We start from the raw sequence: 22,884 nt of genomic DNA on the forward strand, positions 1-22,884 counted from the left end.
ATATGTTTTACGCCGTGTAAATCTTAAATAAAAACCAAGAAATTTGAAGCTGAACTACCGTAAAAGAATAATTTTAAAGCGTGATAATTTGTATCCTATGTCTTGCAAGAACACCTTTGTTTTATATTTTGCTCGAGTACGAGTAAAATTGGCATATATCCGCGATTTATCTTCTGAAATGTTCAAATACGGAAAAAGCGGTGCATGATTGTTTCGTTATTTTTTTTTATTTCATTACGTTTTTTCACTACATTTCTTCACTTACCCATTTCCGCTCAGAAAATCTCCTTGCGATTGTGAAGCTATGTACCCGTTGTAAGAAGGTACGTTGCTCCTATCGCCGTCTTCAGTAATCCAAAGAAATATTATGTAGATAAATCAACTTGTTTCTACGGAAATATCACGTGGCTGTATATATCTACAATGAGTGGTAAAGAGGTCAGAATTTCATGTTTTTCAATTTTACCAGTGATCTTGATGTAAAGAATGAATCGTCGGTGGAAGTATATTTTTGGATAAAGAAAAGTTAAAATAACCTATACAGTATCATTTCCTGTTTACTTTCATGATGGTTGAGCCTAATTTGCATGCAGTATCCGTCTATTTATAGGTATAGATTTTTTTAGAAGAAAGCACGTTTGTCTTCCGTTTTGCTCGAGTGCGAAAACAATTTATTTTTTACTTTTAATGAATTTCCGTTACGCATCTGTCTCATTCCGTCAGTGGGCTTATTCCGATCTGCTTCAAAAATAAACTAATATGTTGATTAAGAGATTGCACGCTTGAGCTACATATTTGAGGCAATTTGACAGCAAATAGGTGTGCGGTTTTTTTTCAGGAGCTCAAGAGTCTTCCTGTATTATGTAAATGTAGATATAGATGAATGGTAGGATGTAGCCATACGGCTACGGTAGGCTGAAATGGGTTAATTTTTTCATTGCTTCATTTCTTTATATTTCAATCTCAAAAGCACTGTAATGGACTGGTAATTTCAGTACCCAATTACCATTGTTTCCTTGAGACTCACTTTATTCAGATTTTTAACTCTTTACCCCATCCCTTCCCTAAAAAACATATCCTCTGCAATGGATTTCTTTCCACAATGACAATCTGTCCCCCTTCCTTTGGCTCAAATTAATACTTTATCATCCTCAACATTTGCGGTCTCAACTCAAGATATCAATTTGGCTAATTGAAGTAGTCCCACGGAATGGAAGCCCCTGGATTACCCATAATTTAGCCGTCTCTCTCTCTCTCTCTTTCAGCTGTTGAGGGAACTCAGATCTTTAGAGTGAAACGGATTCGAAATTTAAGGGCACTTGTTTCCCAAAACTCTTACCCTCTAATTACTTGACGCGTGCAGTGACGTCATCCCTTCACCCTCGGGGGACATTTTATCCCATTGGGATTCTGGGATTGAGAGAGGCTTGGGTTGAATAATCCTTCCTCCTGTCTAAAACGTCTGTCTTTCTCTCACCTGCTTTCTTTTTTTAAAAGTCGAAATCCTCGTTTGCATCTCCCATTGAATTATCGCTCGCACTCTCCTAGTTGAAGCGAAAGTGATGGGTAAAGTTCCCACGATGACGACCAGGAAAATGTTAAAAGAGTAGCGAAGGGAAATGAATGTGAAATAAGGACTCGAGGCTAAAGAAATGGATAGAAAATGTAGGATTGTAGTCATCAATTCCTAAGAGGAAGCCTTAACTTTGTAATTCAGTCAGTAAGTGTTTGAAATCTCAATATAGAATCTAATTGCTTAGTTTTAATTAACGTTTATTTTGGTTTGGTGCAGCTCTGATCACAATTATCCAATAAACTGACATTTTTACTGTTGTAAAAATTACCCAACGCGCGTCTTTAGCTTATATTTTTATGGAAACAATTCTGTCTTTAAAAACTGTTTGTTCAACATTTTTTGATCACAGGTTTGAACTCAGAAAAGAAACTGATTTATATTTAACGGTATTCCTTGGTCAGGAATCATAAGTTTAGTTCCATATGGTTAGTAATACGAAAGTTTTCAATTATTTCATTTCACGTAGATCTACAGAATATCGTACAGAATATTAATTGGATAAGCCTCGGTAGCGCAGTAGGCAGTGCATAAGTCTCATAATCTTAAGGTCGTGAGTTGGATCCTCACTATTTTTTATATCCCAATGTTTTTCCAAGGTTTGTTAAAAAAATTACCTTCTTTTGCTTAGATATTGCACGTAGTGTAGTAAAAGTCCATAATATTTTATAAAGTATTCCTTATTAAAATCTTTTATGATAGATCCACCTTCACATTTTACTGTAGATCTTTTACAAAATATTTCACAGTGTAATACGAGTGTAAGAATGGAGCTGATCCTCGTACGACGACTTATTTGGTGTTCTTTGTTAGGCAGGGGCGAAGTCGGCATCAAATTTGTGGCGGGGGTAATAACCTGGGTTAGGGGAGTATGGAAAACCCCCCCGGAAGAGAGGGGTTTTCTCCCGAGTAAAATTTTTTAAACACCTATTTTTTGCACGTTTTGGAACATAAAGTTTCATATTTATTCGTACCAATATATGAAATTGAACAAGTTTAGAATTTTAAGAAGATTGACTATGGAGGAGAAATAAATAGCAAACTTAAAGTTTAAAAGAATTATAAAATGTTTATGTTTCACGAAATAGAAAATGTGTCTAACTAAAAGTCACTAACTCATTCTTAACTGTGTAGTACTCCATTATAAGGCTTCTGGGATCGTTAACTTTTACTTGTACCACTACAAGGGCGTACCCAGGATAAAAAATAGGGGGGGGAAGCCATGGTTTTTCAAGTTATAGGTAATTTAAGCATGGAAAAAGTGAATGAAACCAACATTTTAAGGTAACTGTAACAGCTCTTTATTATTTTTAAAATTGCTTGAAAAAACTTTTATTTTCCTTAAAGGCATTTGAGATTTTTGCTTCTGAGGGGGGGGGGCAGCTGCCCCCTCCTGTCCCACGCTGGGTACGCCTATGTACCACTAAACAGTATAAGTTGTGGTTTAAGTAAAATTTAAGTGATCAAGAAACCTCAATGTGAAAATAGCCATGCATCTGCGTATGCATTCCTTTATTCCCTTATAAGGATTTAAAAAACATTAAACTAATAAAATTGTTAATAATTTGGGGGAGTCATATGATCCCTGTGGAACTCCCTAATTTCTCCCTGCCACGATGGCAATCCTTGGGGTGCGGAAAACTCTCGAGGACGGAAACGCTCTTGTCGGCGTCGCCCATGCAGGCGCCATGTCGGTATGACTCACCGTTAACCCTCTTTCCCAAGCCACCCGGGCCAGCGTATACATACATGTATACGTTGGTACATATATATAATTCGCTCCTCATGTTCGCTCCAAGTGGGCGTCAGAGATGGGGTGGCAAGGTCGCCGTTAGCGGACGTGACTCGTAGCCATTCCTTTGTTTGCGCCTCCCCCCCTAAATTGCCCACCCCCGCGTTGCGACACCGATACCTCCCCACCCTCCTCGTCGTAACATTCGTCCCATTCGGCCGGCCGTGGAAACGGAAATCTGGCAACGCCGCCCTTGGTGTCTTGATAATGCTCCACCCTCTCTCGTGTACTCAACCCGTTTTTTTGTCGTAAATTTGCATACTTCAACACGGACGGCTGTTTTTTTTTGTTTAATGAGTGTCATTTTAATACGTGTTGAAACTGATTGCTTTCTTTTTTATCTTTATCAAGTTTTTTAATCCATGTGGAATTTTACACATGAATGCGTGTTGAGAAACAATACTAAAGTGATAACGGGAGGCATTTTCCAATTTGTATTTTTTCCTCTGGGAAAATACAGGAAATCGTTTTTTTTTTGCACATGAGACAATTAAAACGCTTCAGTATTAATGGCCAATTTTTATAGCGTAGTTTGCGCAAAATTGTTTTCGCTATATTTTGATACAAGATTTTTTTCTTTGATATAGAATAAAATGTTAATGATTCTTAGTGCTTGTTGCGTCTGACGAATTGAAAATCGTGGAATACAGAAGGCGTCTGCGTCAAATTCTAAACGTACCGTTATTTGTTCGAAGTCATTAATATGAATTATTTCCTCTATGTTACTAAATGATGTAGAATACCATAGCTTTAGGCATCACTGACTATGTCACGCTGTCATTTGTCGTTATTCCATGTAATCATACCTGTAATCGCGTTTAAAGTGTTGATTATATTCATTAACTCGTGGCAACACATTATTTATTTATAAAAATACTAGTTTACTAGTGGACATTTGAAATCGTCAAGACTTTGCAGAAATAAAAATTTAGCTTGCTTTTACGATTAGGAAAAAATTCCTAATGAATCCTGAAGAACAACAATAGGCGTATAAAATTCAATAGAAAATTAATCTATCTTCCATATAGCAACGACAACTCCCTCTCAATACATAAATAGACCTGAAACAGAAATATGGGAAACCTTGGAAAGAATGGAATTTGAGGAAGATAAAATATTTACTGCCGTTAACTGATCAGCATTCACGATATTCCCAAGTTGTGCTAAATGGGACTGTGGTCCCTATAATTTTCGCCAGCTCTGAAATGCTGCTCTCTCAAAGAACCATTAGAGCTTTCATTGCTCCTTTTCCGGTGCTTAGGAATGGTTACTTAGACTTTTTACTTTCATTCCCTTGTTCTTATGAAAATGGTCTTGACGAGCGAAGTTCTGTGATGTAATGAAAACGCTTGAGGATTGTTTTGAGATTTAAAAAATATTGCTTCAACGAAATTTATTATTTTCGGCATGTAGATTTACACCTATTCTCTTTATTTGCGATTATAATCAAAGTCTTATTTTTGAAGGGTATTGGTGGATAAATGAGTTCTTATACATAACCTTTGTGTGCACAGAAAGGTAGGAATCATGCGTCACCTCTTTAATAATGACTATTCTTATTGATTTATTCAGGGTGAAGTTGGTTTGATGCATTACTCATCCCGAGAGTAGTCGATGATCTAAGTTCCAGAATTCGGGGAAACTAATTAATGAAAATATTTATCGTAAGAGCGGGTGGATTATTCCAAGAAAAGGTACAGGGCTTAGTGACAGCAAGTCAATTTTGATTGTTTACTGGTCGTACAAATGCCAAATATCTAAGGGCAATATTTATAGTTAGAGGTAAATTTTGTGTAATGTCCATCACATTTTTTAAGTATTCTGAGTGTTTAACCAAAGCGTTGGGTTCCATCGCATGGTGTAAGAGTCTTCAAGTTCCTAAAAACTTTTTAGAATACTTTTTGCTGTGGATATTTAGACATAACTATTCGTGGTATGGAGTAGAATGGAGAAGGTGAAGCGAACGAAGCGAAAAAGGGACGGGTAATCTCAAGGCATGGTAGGAGAGTTTAGAAAAAAGCTAGAGGAGGTGGGGTAAGCATGGAGAGAATAGAAGAGATACTGATTACCGTGAGCAAGAAGTGAGTTGGTAAGTGGGGAAAAGTAAGAAAGAGAGCAGGGAAGATGTGTGGATAAATAGAGAGAAAAGGAAGAACTGAAGAACGAACTTCAATTTGAGAACAAGTGCAGGTACTGATGAAGAGTAATGTTGGAGTGTTATCTGGAAAGAAATTAATCAAGAAAAAAGCGAAGGAAAGTAAAGACAGAAAATCAGTGTGAGAAGAGGGATAGGTACTGATTATGAGTTATAATGGAGTGTTATCTTCTACGTGAATTAAAATAAAATGTAACTGAACTGTTCCATCAGTATTTTAGTACGTAAGGTGCGTTTCGGCTCGCAGAGCCATCATATGATACAAGGCTTGTCTTCTGCCAGATGCGTAGTTAACGAGTCTTACGCATTAAAACAAATTTGGATAAGTAGATTATATTTTATTTTAATATGTCGAACTTCCGATAAATCTCGCCTGAATCGGTTGAATTTTTTCTACTTAAACCGCACTGTGACCGGAAGAATCCCCTAATTATCATGCATCTAATAAAAAAAGTAATTTACATCCATTACTCTAGTTTTTTCCATTGGCGCAGTAGACAACTGTTTACCTACTCGTTAGGCAATTGCCTGAATGTTCGACAACTGTAGGTGTTATGTCAGTAACCTTGATTTTTTTATGATGGGAGAATGAAAGAATGGGATTTGTAGATTGCTAAAAAGTGATATAGTGGAGTTCATGGTGAAGAATCCAGCTATACAGTATTCACCCATCATTCGAGCATCCCAAACTATCTGGATTCGTTGCTTCATTTCCTTGATATAGAGTCTTTCACTCTGCAGCCAACTAACAGTTTACAAGATATATTAAAATACGTGTTATTACTTGCATTGTAATTCAATTATTGTGTATTTTATTTGTGAAGAAAACTGTGGGTAGTATTGTGTTTTGAGTATAATTTTCGTATTCAGGAAGTCAAAGGGTGCATTGCATTTCAAAAATAAAGTTTTTTGTGACCCTGAAATTTGCTGCATAGTGTTATTATTATGTGTATTCTTCCTTGTGCGTGTATTCATTCCGAAAAGTGCTCCTTGGTGTGGTCAAAAATAATTCGTGCTAAAATTAAGACTAAAGCTTTTTTTAAATTATTGCCAATTGTAACTTTGAGTTGTATCTATAGTTGATTATATAATTTGTAAATATTGTTTATTATCGTATTCTAGTAATTTCATTCCTAAACGTATGGAGCTGATGTGTTTCGTTAGCCTTGAAAGAATCTACTATTCGGGCCAGTAATTTTTTTCCAAAGATACCAATAGCTAATTATACACATGATAAAATTAAAACCAAGATCTTAAATTTAGCTACTTAAAACGTCATATCAAGTTAGTTTCAGCTCACTTTTCGGGTGAATGCTGTATTTTTTCGGGAAGAATACCGTCAAACGGAAGGAAAATTGGATTCATCTCCTTATCTATTCACGATATGATCAGAACGATATTCATGACATCCTCTGGTCCACCCGTACCCTTTTAAGTATTTTATGGGGAGTCCCTTGTGCATGTATCTCTGATCTCTGTGTTCCAGTCGTTTCTTGAACGCAACCGAGGTTATTTGGATATCCCACTTATTTACGGTGCCCTATCTGCCTCTGAGGTCTTTCTCCGGTGTATTTTCGATGCAATTTGGAGGCTTTTCGAGCTCCTCCTACTCTGCGGGATATTGCCGTCTCCACTAATCCCATTCGCCTCGCGGCTCGCATTACGGTCCCTTAATCCTACCCTTACCCTTGATCCGATTGCAGCAGGGATAACCGGAGAGCACGCACCCTTTAGTAAAGGGTACATGCGGTCGGCCTACCAAAATCGTGACCCGAAAAATCATCCCTCCTCCTCTTATCGTTAAAGTTAATTCTTTCGGATTCGGCATGGGAAATTTTTATCGTTGAGCTTGCATGCTATCCTCCCTGGTGCGTTGAACTCAAATCCACTTTCAATTTCACCTGTAATTGGGAATAAAAGAGTAAAGATTTTTAAGGTTGATTTATGACGGAAAATGGGAAATGCTCTGGGTTACTTAGTTTTCGTTGCTTCCGGCGTTAGTTCATCGAATCGACTTAACATAATACTATGCAAAAAATTTTATTGATCCACGTAAATTTAATAGGTACTCTGTAATCTAGGTTTTGACAATATGCATAAACATAGACAATATTTATAAATGATAGAGTCAACTATGGAAGCAACTGAAAGTTGTATTTAGTGCATAGGACGAATAATTTTTGATCATAGTAATCAGCACATTTAGGAAAGAATTCACCCACTAGGGGACAATAAATTGTAATATTAATAACGCTATAATAAATTATAAGGTCACAAAATCTTTTTTCGGCAATGTAGGTATTTCGAAGTATATATATCTCCTGAATACGAAAATGATTCTCAAAACAATTTATCGCCCTCTATTTATGGACGGATAACACGCTCACTTGTAATTAATTTCAATGCATACCAAGTCTTCGATAAGTACTGAATTATACATGAAATTCTTAAGTACGAGTAAACCAGAGAATGACGTGAATATCCTTCTGATCATATCGTGAATACAAAAGGGGAAAAATACTTATTTTCTTTCCTCAATCTCTGAAGATTCTAGATCTCATTAAATGTACCAAGTGACCCTTAAAAAGATAATTATTTTATTTTTTCACGATAGAAAGCTTTTCACACAGTGACGCCTAAACTTATCAGAGGTTATATTAATCGATATATTTTTTTTCAAATATTGTTGGACCTGAGTTGTGGTGAATATCTGTGTTGTAGGGTGCCTTTCGGCAAAACCCAAAGCAATAAAGAATAGACCTTGTTTACCCGTCCTAGCTAAGTTAAAGCAAGGTATATGTCAATTCATCATCTTCATTTAAATGTTAAAGTGATAACTTGTGCAAATGTGTGACTAGCATTATGACAGAAAAGAAATCGTAAATGTTACTAAGCGCACCAAGTTTCTGTTTCTAAGAACGTTTTATTTTTTTGCAAAAAAGTGCCGTGAATCAAATAAATATTTACTCTTAAAAGCCTACATCAAATTATCATAGAGCAATTATTTTTCGCTCATTTTATCCGAGACGTGTCAAGTCATCTAATATCAATCATATTGATTTTATACCTCATACGATTATTGTTATATATTAATTTTTGAATTTATTCCAATCCAATACATCGTGTTGATTGTCGTTGTTGATTGTCAGAGGTTACAAAGCAAAAGTCTTGCAAAGTGAATTGCTGTTTATTTTTTGTTGACCATTTGCCTTTAAATTTTTATCCCCGATGAGAAGGCTAGCCAAAATTGAAGCTCTTCGCTATAGAGCTGTGAATGTACTTTCCATGTGAATTTCCAAGGGATTAAGAGGTGACAATGACTCCCCTAACGTTTCTGCACGCATTGCTAAATTCGTTACGCTGTGAATTACAAGATGACGCTGTGGGAAATTTTCATCTCACGTTCTGCGTTTAGTTCACTCCATTCGCAAGAAGCGCCATAATTTCTTTCGTCCTCGGGAAAGGCCTCAATTATGCATATTTCTACGAGTCACACTTCTTCAAGCACCCTTGGATGTTATTTTCGTGACTCGGGGTTTTCATGAGTCTCTGGAGGATCCTTTTAATTCATTTCCTTATCAAAACGTGCCCACTCACGAGGACTTGGGCGGTAATTGTGCGTGTTGCTATTTCAGGAGTGAGAAGTTTGTCCTAGAGGAAACTTCGCTAAATGATGTTTATGAAAATCGAGCCCCTTGGGGTTCAGCCTATATTTGTGGGCTGGAGTATTGTCTTTTTACCCCATGGGCTCGGATTCAAATCCCGGGGGTGGCAGGTAATTTTCAGGATTTGACCGGTCCATGTTTGGATTTTGTGTGGAGGACACCTCAAGGGTTAAATTTACTAATTGGTAAAGAAAAAGGTTTTTATTCTCTCGAAGAATAAAGCATGGGTGCCGATCATTACTCATCTATCAGGCTCTTCTGCAGACGTATATGTGTAAGAGGATGTGTGTTTGTCTGTCCGATATGCATTTCCATACAATTACTCGGATTGCGACCAAAGTTAGTACGTAGGTGCATCTCATGCTCCCGGATCCTTTAATTTTACCTTCGTTTGTATCCAACGCGTCCTTTACGTCGTTTTCCCATTACCGTTTGTTACGTCACAGCATACAAGTTATACTGTATTCTTTTTCAAGTTATACTTTGTTCTTTGTATATTGCAAGTTTTTCAAACAGGCATGTAATTTAAATAATATCTTGCATCCTCTTGCATTTATCCCTTCACATTTGTTTTTTTATTGTTTGCTTTGTCACGTATCGGATTCATAATGATAATGTTTCAAAAAATTATAGATAATTTATTTGTTTTCTGGCTTGCCTCTTATTTTATTTTTAAGAATGGCAGCTTACATGCTGCTTTTTACCATTGAAGCTACCTAAAGTTCCTTTTATTTGCGTTGTTAAAAATGTGTACATTTAAGTTTGGAGTAATTAATTCATTCATTCATTAATACAACTTCTGCGGTAGGACATCCTGCCTGATAGGCACACCTCTTGATACGCTCGAAAAGAGAAAACATATAAATCGTATAATCATGAAATCCAAGTTCCAAGTATCCCACTTCTCTGGGTACTATCCTTCCTGAGCGACGCCGGGTGGCCTGTTATTTTCTAATAAACATAATCATCACCCTCGCTTTAATATCCGAGTGAATGAAAGCCTTTTTTACTATTTATTACATTTTATTGTGTTTTTTTTTGCAAAAGTGTGTTTTTTTATTAAATTTTCTTCAGCCCTGAACCCAATTTCTCTACGCCCCAATGCCATTTCTGACATTCGTTCGTTAATGCCGAGACCTTGGGGCATCCTCTTCAATTTTTCGGTGGTTTCAATTTTTTCTTTTTTTTATATTCCCATGAGCGCAGCTTCGGGATGCACTCGTGGTGGCAGCCTTGAGAAAGTAACTTACGACAACTAGAAGACTTTTCTTTCTTTTCCTTAAAAAGGAGAAGTTTAACGTCAGGGGTTCCCGAGAGATCAAGTAGGTACGTTCTGGATTCAACAGAGTAGCATTTCGGCATTTACCTTTCGCTGTTTTCTCTTGAATGTGAGGCTTATGATAAAAGGAGTTGGGAAAAAACTTACGGAGGAAGAACAATTCAACTATTTTGGCAGTATACTAGAGGAAAATGATTACACTGGTAAGAAATAAAGAAATTCCGGTAGCAAAGGAGGCGTTCATGAACACAGGCTAGTGGAGTACAGCGCTTAACAATGAGCACTCAGGAAGAAGGAAGAGAAAATACTGGAGACCTTCCAGGTTGTACGAAGAAACGATGAGAAGGCGAGAACGTTGACGGATAAAAGGAACGACGAAGTGCTAGACATGGTGGGTGAGGAGAGGCAGCTTCTAGATGAAATAATGTGGGGACAGAATGTGGGGAGTGAATTTTAAGCAGTAAGGGGATATTGAAAACAGTGTTAGAGGGTAGAATATTTGGTAAACGACGGAGAGAAAGGAAGAGATTAGATTTTTTAGGAAGAATGAAAGGGATTAGGCCTTATTGTGAATTGAATAGGGAAGTCCAAAAAGTGAGGGGAGACTGTCAGAACACCTCTTAAATACTCCATGAAAACCTACCGCAATCGATAGAATACTTTAATAGTAAAATTATTATTATTTTTCGTGTAATTGCTGCGCATGTTGGGTGAAGAGTAGTATCTTCTTGAAGAGATGCGGAGATAGAACGCCTGGATGGAGCGAGTAATGAGCGGGAAGGGAATGTTGAAAACAGTTCTATAGGGAAAAATGTTAGGTAAGCGATAGCAGGAAGAGAATAGGATTTTTAGGTAGAAAGGAAAGAGGTTAGTCTTATTGTAAATTTAAGAGGGAGGTCCATAAAGGGAGGGGAGGCTACCAGAATGCTTATTAAATACTCCATACAAATCTACGCTAATCGTTTGAATACTTTAATGATAAAAATGATGATGATGATATTAATAATAATATTAGTGAATTTTGAATCCCTGGAGATGGTGGATAGAATTATTGGGTTAAGCGAGTTTTGAGCGGGAAAGGGATTTTGAAAACTATATTTGTAGTGAAGATGTTAGATAAGTGAAGGAGGGGACGGAAGTGTTTCAGAAAATTCACTTTCGTATGTTTAATTATGTGGAATTCTCGTTTTAGGTTTCTTGGATGAATATCTTTTAATTATAACACTTTTTTTAAATAAAGCTAACCAGGTTTCAAAATTCATCTCTTCTTCCGTTACGTAACTAAGGTTACAATAATAATATTAATAGGTATCTAATAATTTATGCCGGATGATGATGATTATTCATCGAAACCTGGTTGCTTTATTTGAAAAATAATTGGTGTAATTAATAGATATTCAGCTAAGAAATCTAAAAGCGTATAAGATTTTTAGACGAAATGGAAAAAGGTTGGGCCTTAATGCGAAAGGGAACTCCGAAAAATCGGGACTAGGAACGGGCCGCGGTGGTCGGCGAAATACGTCATGTAACCCTTCATTGGCCGGTAGAATACTTAAATGAATAAATTAGTTTTCCTTGGAAGCATTTTTACATTCTAGATTCATTTTTCTTGAGCTCTGAGGACGATGTCGCGCCGTCTGCGAAATTCGTTGGCGGCGGCGTCCGCTGTTAATTTTGCGGTATGCGGAGCCGTGCTGGCTTTGACCCACTGCCAATATAATAATGCAGTATTCTTCACTCGGCTTCTAGACGTGTTGTGATCTACTGCGAATTTCAATGGGTTCAAAAAAGTCGCCACTTAACTCGCTGATCGGAGAGCGATTCGATTTTCGCCGAGAAATAAGTCATAATTAAGGCTTTCAACGGGAATTAATGTTCGTGATGATGTGATCTATAAATTTCATAACATCTCAATGCTCTTTCTCACGATTTAAATTATTATGCAGTAAATATTGAGGATTAATGTATCGCTTTAACTTCGTATTTCCGCTGCGGTCTTTTTACGAAAACCGAATAAACTGCGCCCCAAGTGGCAACAATAGTAAAAAAATATCAATTAACTGTCATATTATGAGGAAACATAATAAAATTTCACATCAATCATCTCTTAAGGCAGTGTGTTCGGGGGTCCCAGGGCGGGCCCCGCAAAGGATACGCTCTCGAGGACCGGGAACCAAGTCTGAGACTTATACGCCCGTGCCACTCGAGAGGGGGAGGACAGAGGAAGGAAAAAGGAAGGGAGGCATCGCCGCGATTAGAGCCCGACGACGCCTCCAGGGAAAGGACGGGGAAGGAAGGACGGGACGAGGAATCCTGCACCGTCACAAAGGCGGGCAGGTCCTACTATTAGCGAAACCAAGCAATATGCAATTAATATGCTACCAATTCTAGTAGATTTTCCTATGAGGAAGGAAAATCTATCGATCGAATCGGTAGATCATCTCTTAAGGCAATGAATTTAGTAAAATTATTGTTTTTGTCTTGCATTTGGAGTCCCAAACCAATTCCCAATGTTCATTCTTTTCAATTATCTTGTGGCTGTATTAATTTTCCTCCATGATATTAATTTGTCTCCAGATTCGTCCATTTTACAGTCTCGCGAAAGCGAGTGCTTCCCGTATGCCACCTACTCTCAATATTGAAACCGACTCCCTGATGAATATCACCCTGTGTACTTAGCCTTGTTGTTTTAGGTCTGCTACGCTCTGTAAATATCCCAGCGCAGCGTCACCGTTGACACACGGGATTTGCATGAGCCCAACGTATTTTTTTACGCACCAAAGAAACGCGAGTTACCTTGTAGCCTTAGTTATAGACCTCCTCACCTTAAGGTACTCAAGTGATTTTTTTTTCTGGCAATCTGGGATGCTGTGAGAGAGAATATAGAGTTTTTTCTGGTATCTATCCTTCCAAATGCTCAAGCGTAGTTTTTATAATTGCGGATAAACGACCAGGAATGAGCGAGTCACTTATATTTAGTGTCATATCTTAATGGATAATTTAAAAAAAGAATAGACATTGCAAATAGGTTAATTTTGAGATATCGATGACACAAGAGAGAGATCCGTCTTTTAAAATGCATTACGGAAATGTTAAATACAATGTTTTTTGTAATATTTAATCAAGTCTTAAGTGCTTATAACTGAAAAAATATATTAGAAAAATAACAATGGATACATTTATGAATTATAGCAATTCTCCAAAATAAGTTTACATTCGTTACCTTTGATCGTTAGAAACTGCCGCACTAGTCTGAAAATTTCAGTCTACATTTGTTTACAGTTTTGAAAATCACCTTTGTGTACATCCTAAAAAACAAATTTAGCTTTCCCAGTGACATTATGATGACAAGTAAAATAATACTTAAACTTCTCGGAAGAAAATGTTACTTGTATTTCTTTATCTTTTATTTTTGTTATTCTTTATCTTGCAACTTTTTAATTATAAAATGGTCACTGCTTTAATGGAAAAAACAGTGAAATTGTTTATAAATTTTAAACAAACCGCTTATATTGTATATAAATATTGAATGACAAACGGAGCGAAGTCTTGTGATTTATTTTATACGGCATTATTTTTCACCTAAATAAAATGAAATTTTTTGACACTTGGTCGAAATATGAATCAATGAACACTACCGGGTCAAATACTTGTTTCTATTTTTTCACTAAAGCTAAACTCAGTACATAAATTCAAAACTTAACACAGAGAGCTTAACCGTTAACAGTCCAATTTTCCCATACGGGAACAGAAATATAAAAATTCATGAAAATTATATTCCTCTCTGTGATAAATTTTATAGCTTTTGTTATGTTAATTAAGTATGGAAGTATTCTTTTTTTTAAGTGAATCGCATAACTTGTGTGTACAATGATCGTTAATTGTACATTTTCAAAATTGGTTATTTCCATCACATCTGCTGTGAGTATGCGGTTTATTCGACATTTTCCCCTAAACTCGCTCTCCAGTAACAAATGCTCATTTATTACAAATATCAATATGCATTACATGGTTAAACTTAGTGTTTTTGGTCAAGTTCATATTTATTTTTCAAGCGATAGCAAACTTTTGTATCATGTTTCCATTTTAGAACATTCTATAAAACGTATTTAAAAGTTTAGTTCAGGTTTTCTTCCATAATATATCATAATTAGTTGTAAATTAAATGTACAAAAAATTAAAACAATTAGTAAGTTAATTCTGTCTTAAAAGGGTTAATTTTGTCCGTTTCAGTTCATTATTTTCAGAACTTTATTTTTCATCTCTAAAAGTTTTAATTGAAACGAGCGGGGAAGCTACTAAGTACCATCAAACCTTTTGAGAATTCATTCACGTTCCAAGCGATCTCCGAACCACTCCATTTAGCTCCCTTGTTTCAAAGCGATATTTTGGGAGAACCTGACGCCTATTGCTATTCATGCGAGGGCTGGAAAACGCTTTTTTCACTTTATTCTGATCCAAAGTCGTTTTGAAAGTGAGTTGTTTCTTTTTTCTAATGGCCTATGCTACCGCTTTTAAAAGCCCAAAATCGGTTACAATGGCCCCCCAATTCGGTTTCCATGGAAACCACCGTTTTGCTCGAGGCGACTCGACTTTGATCGAAAGCGGAATCGCTTTGAGACGTTCTCAGCACCAATTTCTGTTTGAGGAGTCAAATTTAGGGATATAAATGCTGCATTCGTCATCTAAAGTTTGAACCTGTCATGATTAAAATGTCCAGTACTTTAAGTGACATAAACATGTCACTTTTTAGCTGATTAGAACCATCCTGTGTTTCCCCTTCTCTAAAATCACTGCACTTGTTGCATTTTCATCGGTCTTGGTCCATTTAATTTTTTTTATCAGCATTCCTTTGTCTCGGCCAAGAGGAGGAGGCCCAAATTCATCTCATACCAGATTGGTTTCTGTTGCCACTTCGGTCTCATTTTAATCGGTTTTGGAAAATATCCGCGGCGCGGTGATGAGTGTAATGAGACCTACTTTTTTTCCAATATTTTTCAGCAAAGTGATCGTAGTTGCGTGAAATGATATTAAAAAGTTACGAATTTCATAGATCATAATAATGTACATAGGTTTTGGTTAATACCCCAAATTACACCTTATTTCCCTGTGAAACTCGTATCACTTTGTCAGTGACTCAAGTGACGACTTCTACAAGTCCATTGAAATGCGCGGTGGGAGACAAGACATTTAGAGACCTTGAGGACCTCTCTCATATCGTATTACTCTTACTGTTCTCTGTTGCCATTTACCTTCATTGCATTACACACACATTTTCCCCTCTTAACGTTTTTTTCGAAAGGGAATTGAAGCAGTCAAACAAACTATTGCTACAAAGATGCTTCTCTTAAAATCACTGTTGTTACCTATTCAAGTATATGAGTTATGTTTATTTTCTTCATGAGCCAATTTATTCTAGTCTTACTTTATTTTGAGTCTGTCCCAGCAGTTCCCCATATACCTGCGACTATTACTATACTATATGTATTTCTCCACCCAACTGCCACTAAACCTACTGTTCCCTGTATCAAAAGAAGCGCATTCATAAATTTCCAATTACAATCGCCTACCGAGTACTGAAATTATGGAAATTTAGCTTCTTGTCCACGTTATAGTGTACTTAAAATAAAATAGTTTTACTTATTTGACAATGAATATTGTTTTCGAAAAATAGCAATGGAGAAAGTAAAAGCACTCAAGAAGAAAATGAATTTATCAGAGATTACCAAAAGGCTAGCATTAATTAATTATATACGAAATTATTCTTTTCAGGAAGCGGTGTGGAAACATTTTTTTTTATTAAAATTTTCGAAAGCGCTGGAGGATTTTTCTCCCGTTGGAGTTGGCTGTTAATTAAGTTTGGATTTTATGTTTCATTAATTGAAATCTCTTCACTTTTACCTGTTTATTTTAATTAACATGTCATTTGTCTGGGTAATTTTCCTCCTGCCACCCCTCTCGAAATGTTATTCAGTCCTATTCATCGCTCTCTGCTTACCCTACTTTTACAGATATCAGCAGACGCTATGAATATTCTCCTCGTGTCAATTAGTAGGGAGAATAAATGGTTGAAGAGGTAGTCCACGACATAATCTGTTTTCCTTTTTAACGAAAATGTAACTAGCGGCGCTGTAGTAAATATGAGTAGAAATCATTATACATTTTCTCCCCTCCGGAAGATGATATCAAGGCGTCCATCGGCGTGGAATACCGGGCATGGAATAAAACACGGAATACTCAGGCGATTGCGGTCATCTGAAAAAACTCATAGATAACGGAGAGAATTCGGCGAGTGGCCTGCAACAATTTAATTTTTTTCGCATTCAGCAACCGGCGAAAAATTTCCCAATGCGTTGGATTCTCGCGACTCATCCATTTAATGCATAAAAAAATAAAAAGTATAATCGTAAATTTTCAGGTGGTTGATGTAGATTTTCTGGTTGTCACTCAACTGTTCTTTTGTTGGGTAATGAAGAATTCTTTTGTCATTTCCGTCTTTCAATCAAGGGCCTAGCCCAAACACGACCGTTGCGGCAACTTTGTCTTTTTCTAAATATAAGTGATAATAATATGACAGCACTCAGTGTAGTTTCCCAAGAAAAGAATTCTTCGTTATCTATTTTAATTTAGTTCTTAATTAATCAAATGTAATTGTGTTCAGTAATGAAAATGTACTTCCCTTTACATAGTAATAGTCTTGCACGTAGTCTAGTACAGAATCTGTTATAAATGATTGGCTCTTAATAACTTTTGTGAAAGATGTACCACAATCTTTTATAAAAGATCTTTTACAAAATATTTAAATTTTATAGGAAATCGTGTAATTTGGGTCTTAAAATCATTTACTTTTCGGGTAGTTGCTTACTTGATATTCGTCACTTAGCTCATATTTGGAAACTAGCATTCAGAACTGATTTTGCACTATATTTTAGTTCCGCAGTTTCTCTCTGGGGTACATCATGGAGTTGAATTCGCTGTCATGTTGGGAACGATTATGCTGGACGTATTTTGGAGGAGTCATTAAGGAGTGCCTGACACGGTATTATTCGTAAATTGCAGGATAATTGGACGATTCCTGTGCTGTTTCCCCCCTCCTTTTGTAATAATTGAGCTAAAGTGTCATAGATTGTGATCAAAGTTTGTTGAAAATCATCAATCGGGGTAGGCTTGCATGTTTAGATAGGTTTTTAATATGTTAAGATGATACGCACAGCATTAAAATGACTTGAAAACTATTCCTGCGTTAAACAATTTCTACCCATGAGCAATGTATTGGCAAATTGCTTCCTTTTTCATACTGGACTAGCTGACCCGGCGAACTTCGTACCGCCTAACAATCAATGAACTTACAGTTTACTTACACCATTTATAAATCAGGAGCGGCTGTATCGTTTTTAATCATGTTTAATTTATTATAATAAAGTAAGGGTACAAATTCAATAAAACTACGTAAATGAGTACCAAAATTGCTTGTCAGAAAGACATTTTCTTTATTGAATCTACATAGGGTGAATCGGAGCACGTTTACGCGGATTTTTTCAACAAATTTTCTTACGTTTTAGCTTAAGAAATTTTGGGCATTGTGGTTTAATAAAGCAGTTCATGAAATAAAAATTATACGCATTCAGTTGTTGGCTATTTGCGTTATTAGCTGTAAAAAAATGTTTTTAGGTCCAAGTCTGTTGCATACACTTGGCCCATTCAGTGGGCAGGTTGACACGACCCCAGACCGACGCTTGACTGATGCTCAAAATCGTGCAAGAAAAGCCCCTATGAAGCAGCATTCGCATTAAATGACTTAAGGCGCGCCAGTTTTAGTATCTCTGTTTGGAAAAAATGCACTGCGTAAACGTACTGCATGCGTAAACGCACCACGGTGAGCCCTACACATTCGGGTTTAATGTCTTGCGTCAAGCACCTTCTGGGAAACAACAGTTTTTGTTTTGTTATCAGGCGCAAGATGAAGCGGATGAAGCTAAATAAATATAGTGAAGCAAAGCAGTGACGCAGCGAGGGGAGGTTTTGGGGGATAACCCCCCCAACCCCCAAGAGCTTAGAGAATTTTTTTATGAAAGATTTTGTTATTAATATTAGGGGGCCGGATGACTAACAAACAAAACATATTTAAATATTCACACAGCCGCAAAACCCACTATTTTGAACCATTTATCTCAAAAAATGTCTGAGGGAAGTGCCTCCACACTTCCCGCTTACCTTAGCGAGTTTTCTATACCCTACAGACCCGTGGTATTAGCTGCGCCCAAAACCCCCTATCCTAGCTACGCACTTGAAGCGAAGGATGAAATACAGAGGATGGTTTATCGACTCGTGAACATAGCACGCTAAATTGACCATGAGAAAATCATGGGGTTTCATTAGCACATGAGCACAGACAACACAAAAACTGAAAGAATGACCATGCGATTTTTTAATCGTTATCACGAATGCAACACGAATTGGAAATTGAATAAGTTAAAGCTCAAAAGGGCATATGAGTTGAGATAATGGAATCTACGGAATGAGGACTTCCTCACCTTTGAATTTTCCTTTGAGTGAAGAATTGAAGAGCGTGAATCACATTCATTACCAATTATTTTAATCACCAAACACGTTCCGTTGGATAGTTATGGTTGGTTTAGGCTTCGAAAGATCATGAACACAGAAACTACATTTTTCTGTAAATCGTGCCTTGGTAAGCCAGGTATGTCCAAGGACTTAAAATATTCAGATAGATAGTTGGTGATTTCTTCTTCGTTTGTTACACATTTAAAAGATTCGAATTCATGCAGAGTACGAACTATTTGAATTTACCTCGTTTTAGTCATCCGCATCTTAGTTCTTGCTCGCTAAATCAACCATCTTTGATTCTCTTGGAGATCAATCATATTCTGGAACTCTTTGTTGATGAGCTCACTGAAACTAATTTGAAATCATTCCAAGGAAATGAGTTAAAACTACTCGATTCCTCGACAGGAACACGGACATTACCGTTTGTCAACAATTGCTTGGAGATTTGTTTACAAACACGGTAGTGAAGTGTCAACTCGAGCTGGGCCACGGCTGGGCTTACAATTAGCTCGAATTACATTTTTTTAATGTAATTTCAATTTAATTAATATTTTGAATATATTTAGTAATTAAAATGTTATATTGTTACTAAATTCAGTTATTAAAGTGGTAAAAACAAAACAAATTATTTAATTTGTAGTTTTGACCGACTTATCAATTGTTGTGTTACTATAACTCCTAAAAGCATGTCCATAGGAAAGAGATGAATTTTTTTTGTGAAATTATCCTTTTTTTAATAGCCTATATGTTAACCCCGCCTGAGACGAATCCAAAGAACCAAATCTCATTGAAATCGGTGCAGCCGTTCTCGAGTTATAAGTGTTCTAACTAACACGATTTTCGACTTTCTTTTATATATATAGATATAACCGTGGAAAATGAAGAATTTTTCCTGGAAAACCAGGGGATATTAGGGAATTTTTTTGATTGTTGTAAAATGAATACCCTATGAAATACAACAAGTCAAGTGGTCTTTATGAATGGAAAAGAAAAATTTTCTCGTACCAAAACTTGAGAGAAAGAACAACCTCCTGATTCGGCTCGAGTCACAATCTTTCGTGAACATATTGATTCACCATTTTCACAGGGAAAACCATCTTTAGGGGATGGTTAATGAAGGAAATAAATGTTTCTCCTTTGAAGTTATCACCCTATCTGTTGGTTTATCCCAGCATGTAACCGAGATGGGGGACTGGGGTGAAGGCTTTGCTGCTAACCGAAGAGTACATTGCTCGAGTATGGGTGAGGTGTTTGGCCTCCAAGCAAAAATCCTCGCTGTGCGGAAGAAACTGATCCCCCTACCATATCTTGTGTATTACTTTTTTGCCTAGTTCGACGTGACATCCGCCCTAACCTAACTAATCAGCCTTCGGGTTGAAGCGGAGCTAGTGATTCTGTTAAGTATATTGACTGCTTGTAATGTAACCAAACCAAGGTGTGAGTAAATCACCAAAAGGGTCCATAGTTAATTAAATTTGGGGTGGTGTGTAAATTTTTTCATTGATTCGCAGTTTTAATTTTTATACTGAATAATCCTCCGCATGAAGGAGGAAATCATATGTAGCCAACCAATTTTCATTGTAAGCAGGTGATGATCAATTTTTCATCTTAGGCATTTTTGCTTTTATATTCGATTGGTATCATTCGGTGTAGTGTGAGATCAGCAATCCTCAACTATTCAAACCAACCTTCGGGCTCGAGCAATGATTGAGTGAGTTCTTTTATTGTGTTTAAGCAGAATTTCGCCTTTCCCTTTGGATTATGATGGCGGTAAATGGATGTTAAAAGAACGCGCCACTCTGATAATAAGAATAAAGCGGAAAGGGTCTCATTGCGAACCCAATTAGAGGAATCTCGAGAAATGAGAGGCGTCTGGTGTGAGAATTGTGTGAGCCGGGGGAAATTCCTCCCTGCAAAAAAAAACGTCGGCAGAATTCCGAGGTTTTCATTTCAGCTGGAAGTAATGGAATTGCGAAAGGGTTGAATGGTTTTTCATCTTTCGGAAAGGAAGCCGCAAGAGGGTTGGAGAGGTTGGCAATTCAGTTTTTCGTGGGTTCCACAAGTCCTCGGTGGCCATAATGCCTTTTTGTCGTACATATTCTCTCAAAGAGGCAGTATTTTTAATTTGAGGGAAATGCCACTCACTCCGATAATGGGTATGAATGAATGACAGGAATGAAATTTTGATGTACTTCACTGTTCTTTGGCCGTGTTGTTTTCTTGTAATTGAAGCGAACGTAAATTTCCATATAGTTCACCTAATGGACTGCGCGATAGTGGGAGTTAGTGGTAGAATTTGTTGTGGTTTTGTCTTACAATAAGACCCGAGCGTTGCTTTCCTAAATCACACTTTCCTGTATAAGAGATTCAAATGAATGTTTTTTACATTATTTTTCCAGCCTACAGCCCTCACGTTAAATGATAAAATCTGGGAAACTCACTCGAAACAGCTGTTTTTTTTATTCATAAGTTTTTGAAAACAGTTTTAGAGGGTATAATGTTGGGTCAGCGACGGAGAGGACGGAAGAGAACAGGATTTTTATGTAGAATTGAAGGGAGTACTTATTATTGTGAGTTGTAGATAGAAGTCAATAAAGAGAGGGGAGACTGCTAGAATATATTCTTAAATGTCCAATGCAAACGTGCCTTATTCGGTAGAATACTTTAATTAATAAATGGCATCAATTATAATAGGAATGCAATTGTGATGTACATTTACTTATTTGTAGCCGTATTGTTTTTTTAAATCGAAGTGGTCGTTGATTTTTGGAATTTGTAGTGGTTTTGTACGACAAAAAGATCTGACCGTTGCTTTTCTGAAGCACTCTTCCCTGTGGAATACCTAATTTTAGAATGCCCGTGGGAAAAATTTGGATAATTTGAATTGCATTGAAAATTGCATTGAATTGCATTGAAAATTTTTGCATTATTTTTCCAGCCATCCTGACGAATGATCAAATCAAGGACTTTGAAACTGCATGCTTAAAATTCATAAGTTGATCTCAAATCATTATTTCAATTTTGATGCATCGATTTCACTTACTTATAGCTATTTATCGTTGTCCACGTCGTAGAAAATATTTTTACAATGTTTGAAAAATATCTGCAGTGTCTTTAGATGGTGTCTATGGAAGGTCTGAATATATTATAACTGGGGAACGTACTCCGTGCTCTTTCAAACTCGTCCACATTTCGGTTAATTTATTTATTTAATGCTCTGTCTTCTGATTGTACTAGAAATATTCTAATTAGATACATCTTGATGCTTACTATGTCTGATCAGAAACTTGTTTGATATTTTCATTTGGAAAGGTTAGAGCCTGATTGTGGTAAGAAGTTGGATTTATGAAATCTAATCTAAATAAATCTATTGATTGCTGATTTTTTAAAGGAATTAACATTGATTCCATGTCATCAGTTACGCATCGCTCGTTACTAGAGAAATACATTTATGCAATTTACATCATTTTTGGGTCTCTCTGAAGGTTTCATCGTGGATGAAAATGTTCTCATTTTTATAGGCTGAAGTATTTTTGGCTTTCATTTTTCAGGTAATTTCACATGTCGACTTCGTTTGCCGTCAGTAATAAGCCTGTTATCCCTATTCTTGCTTATTTCTGTACTTCAACTTTCATTCTTCCTTAGGTTGTCTTAAAAAACAGGAGTTAATAGTTTGGAAGGTAATCGTTTACCGTCACGAGCTCCATCGTTTCGAAGTTGCCATCTCAGGGGTCAACACCCTTCGTATAAAAATATCGTCTCATTTTATACTCGTACATATGAAATCATAGGTTCAATTTCTCTTCGCTGAGGATTTTCACAGCTGCATATATTTTTCTTGATCTCCCCGTG

The 22,884-nt window shown here is 36.7% G+C and overlaps 1 protein-coding gene across 5 annotated transcripts in view; it reads left to right on the forward strand.

The window, feature by feature from the left end:
- The window catches only part of LOC124166505 (sodium/calcium exchanger 1-like), a 331,828-nt gene that overhangs the window by 156,979 nt on the left and 151,965 nt on the right, over positions 1-22,884 (forward strand). The window lies entirely within an intron of this gene.

This window comes from Ischnura elegans, chromosome 10 (genome assembly GCF_921293095.1).
Source record: "Ischnura elegans chromosome 10, ioIscEleg1.1, whole genome shotgun sequence".
NCBI lineage: Eukaryota > Metazoa > Arthropoda > Insecta > Odonata > Coenagrionidae > Ischnura > Ischnura elegans.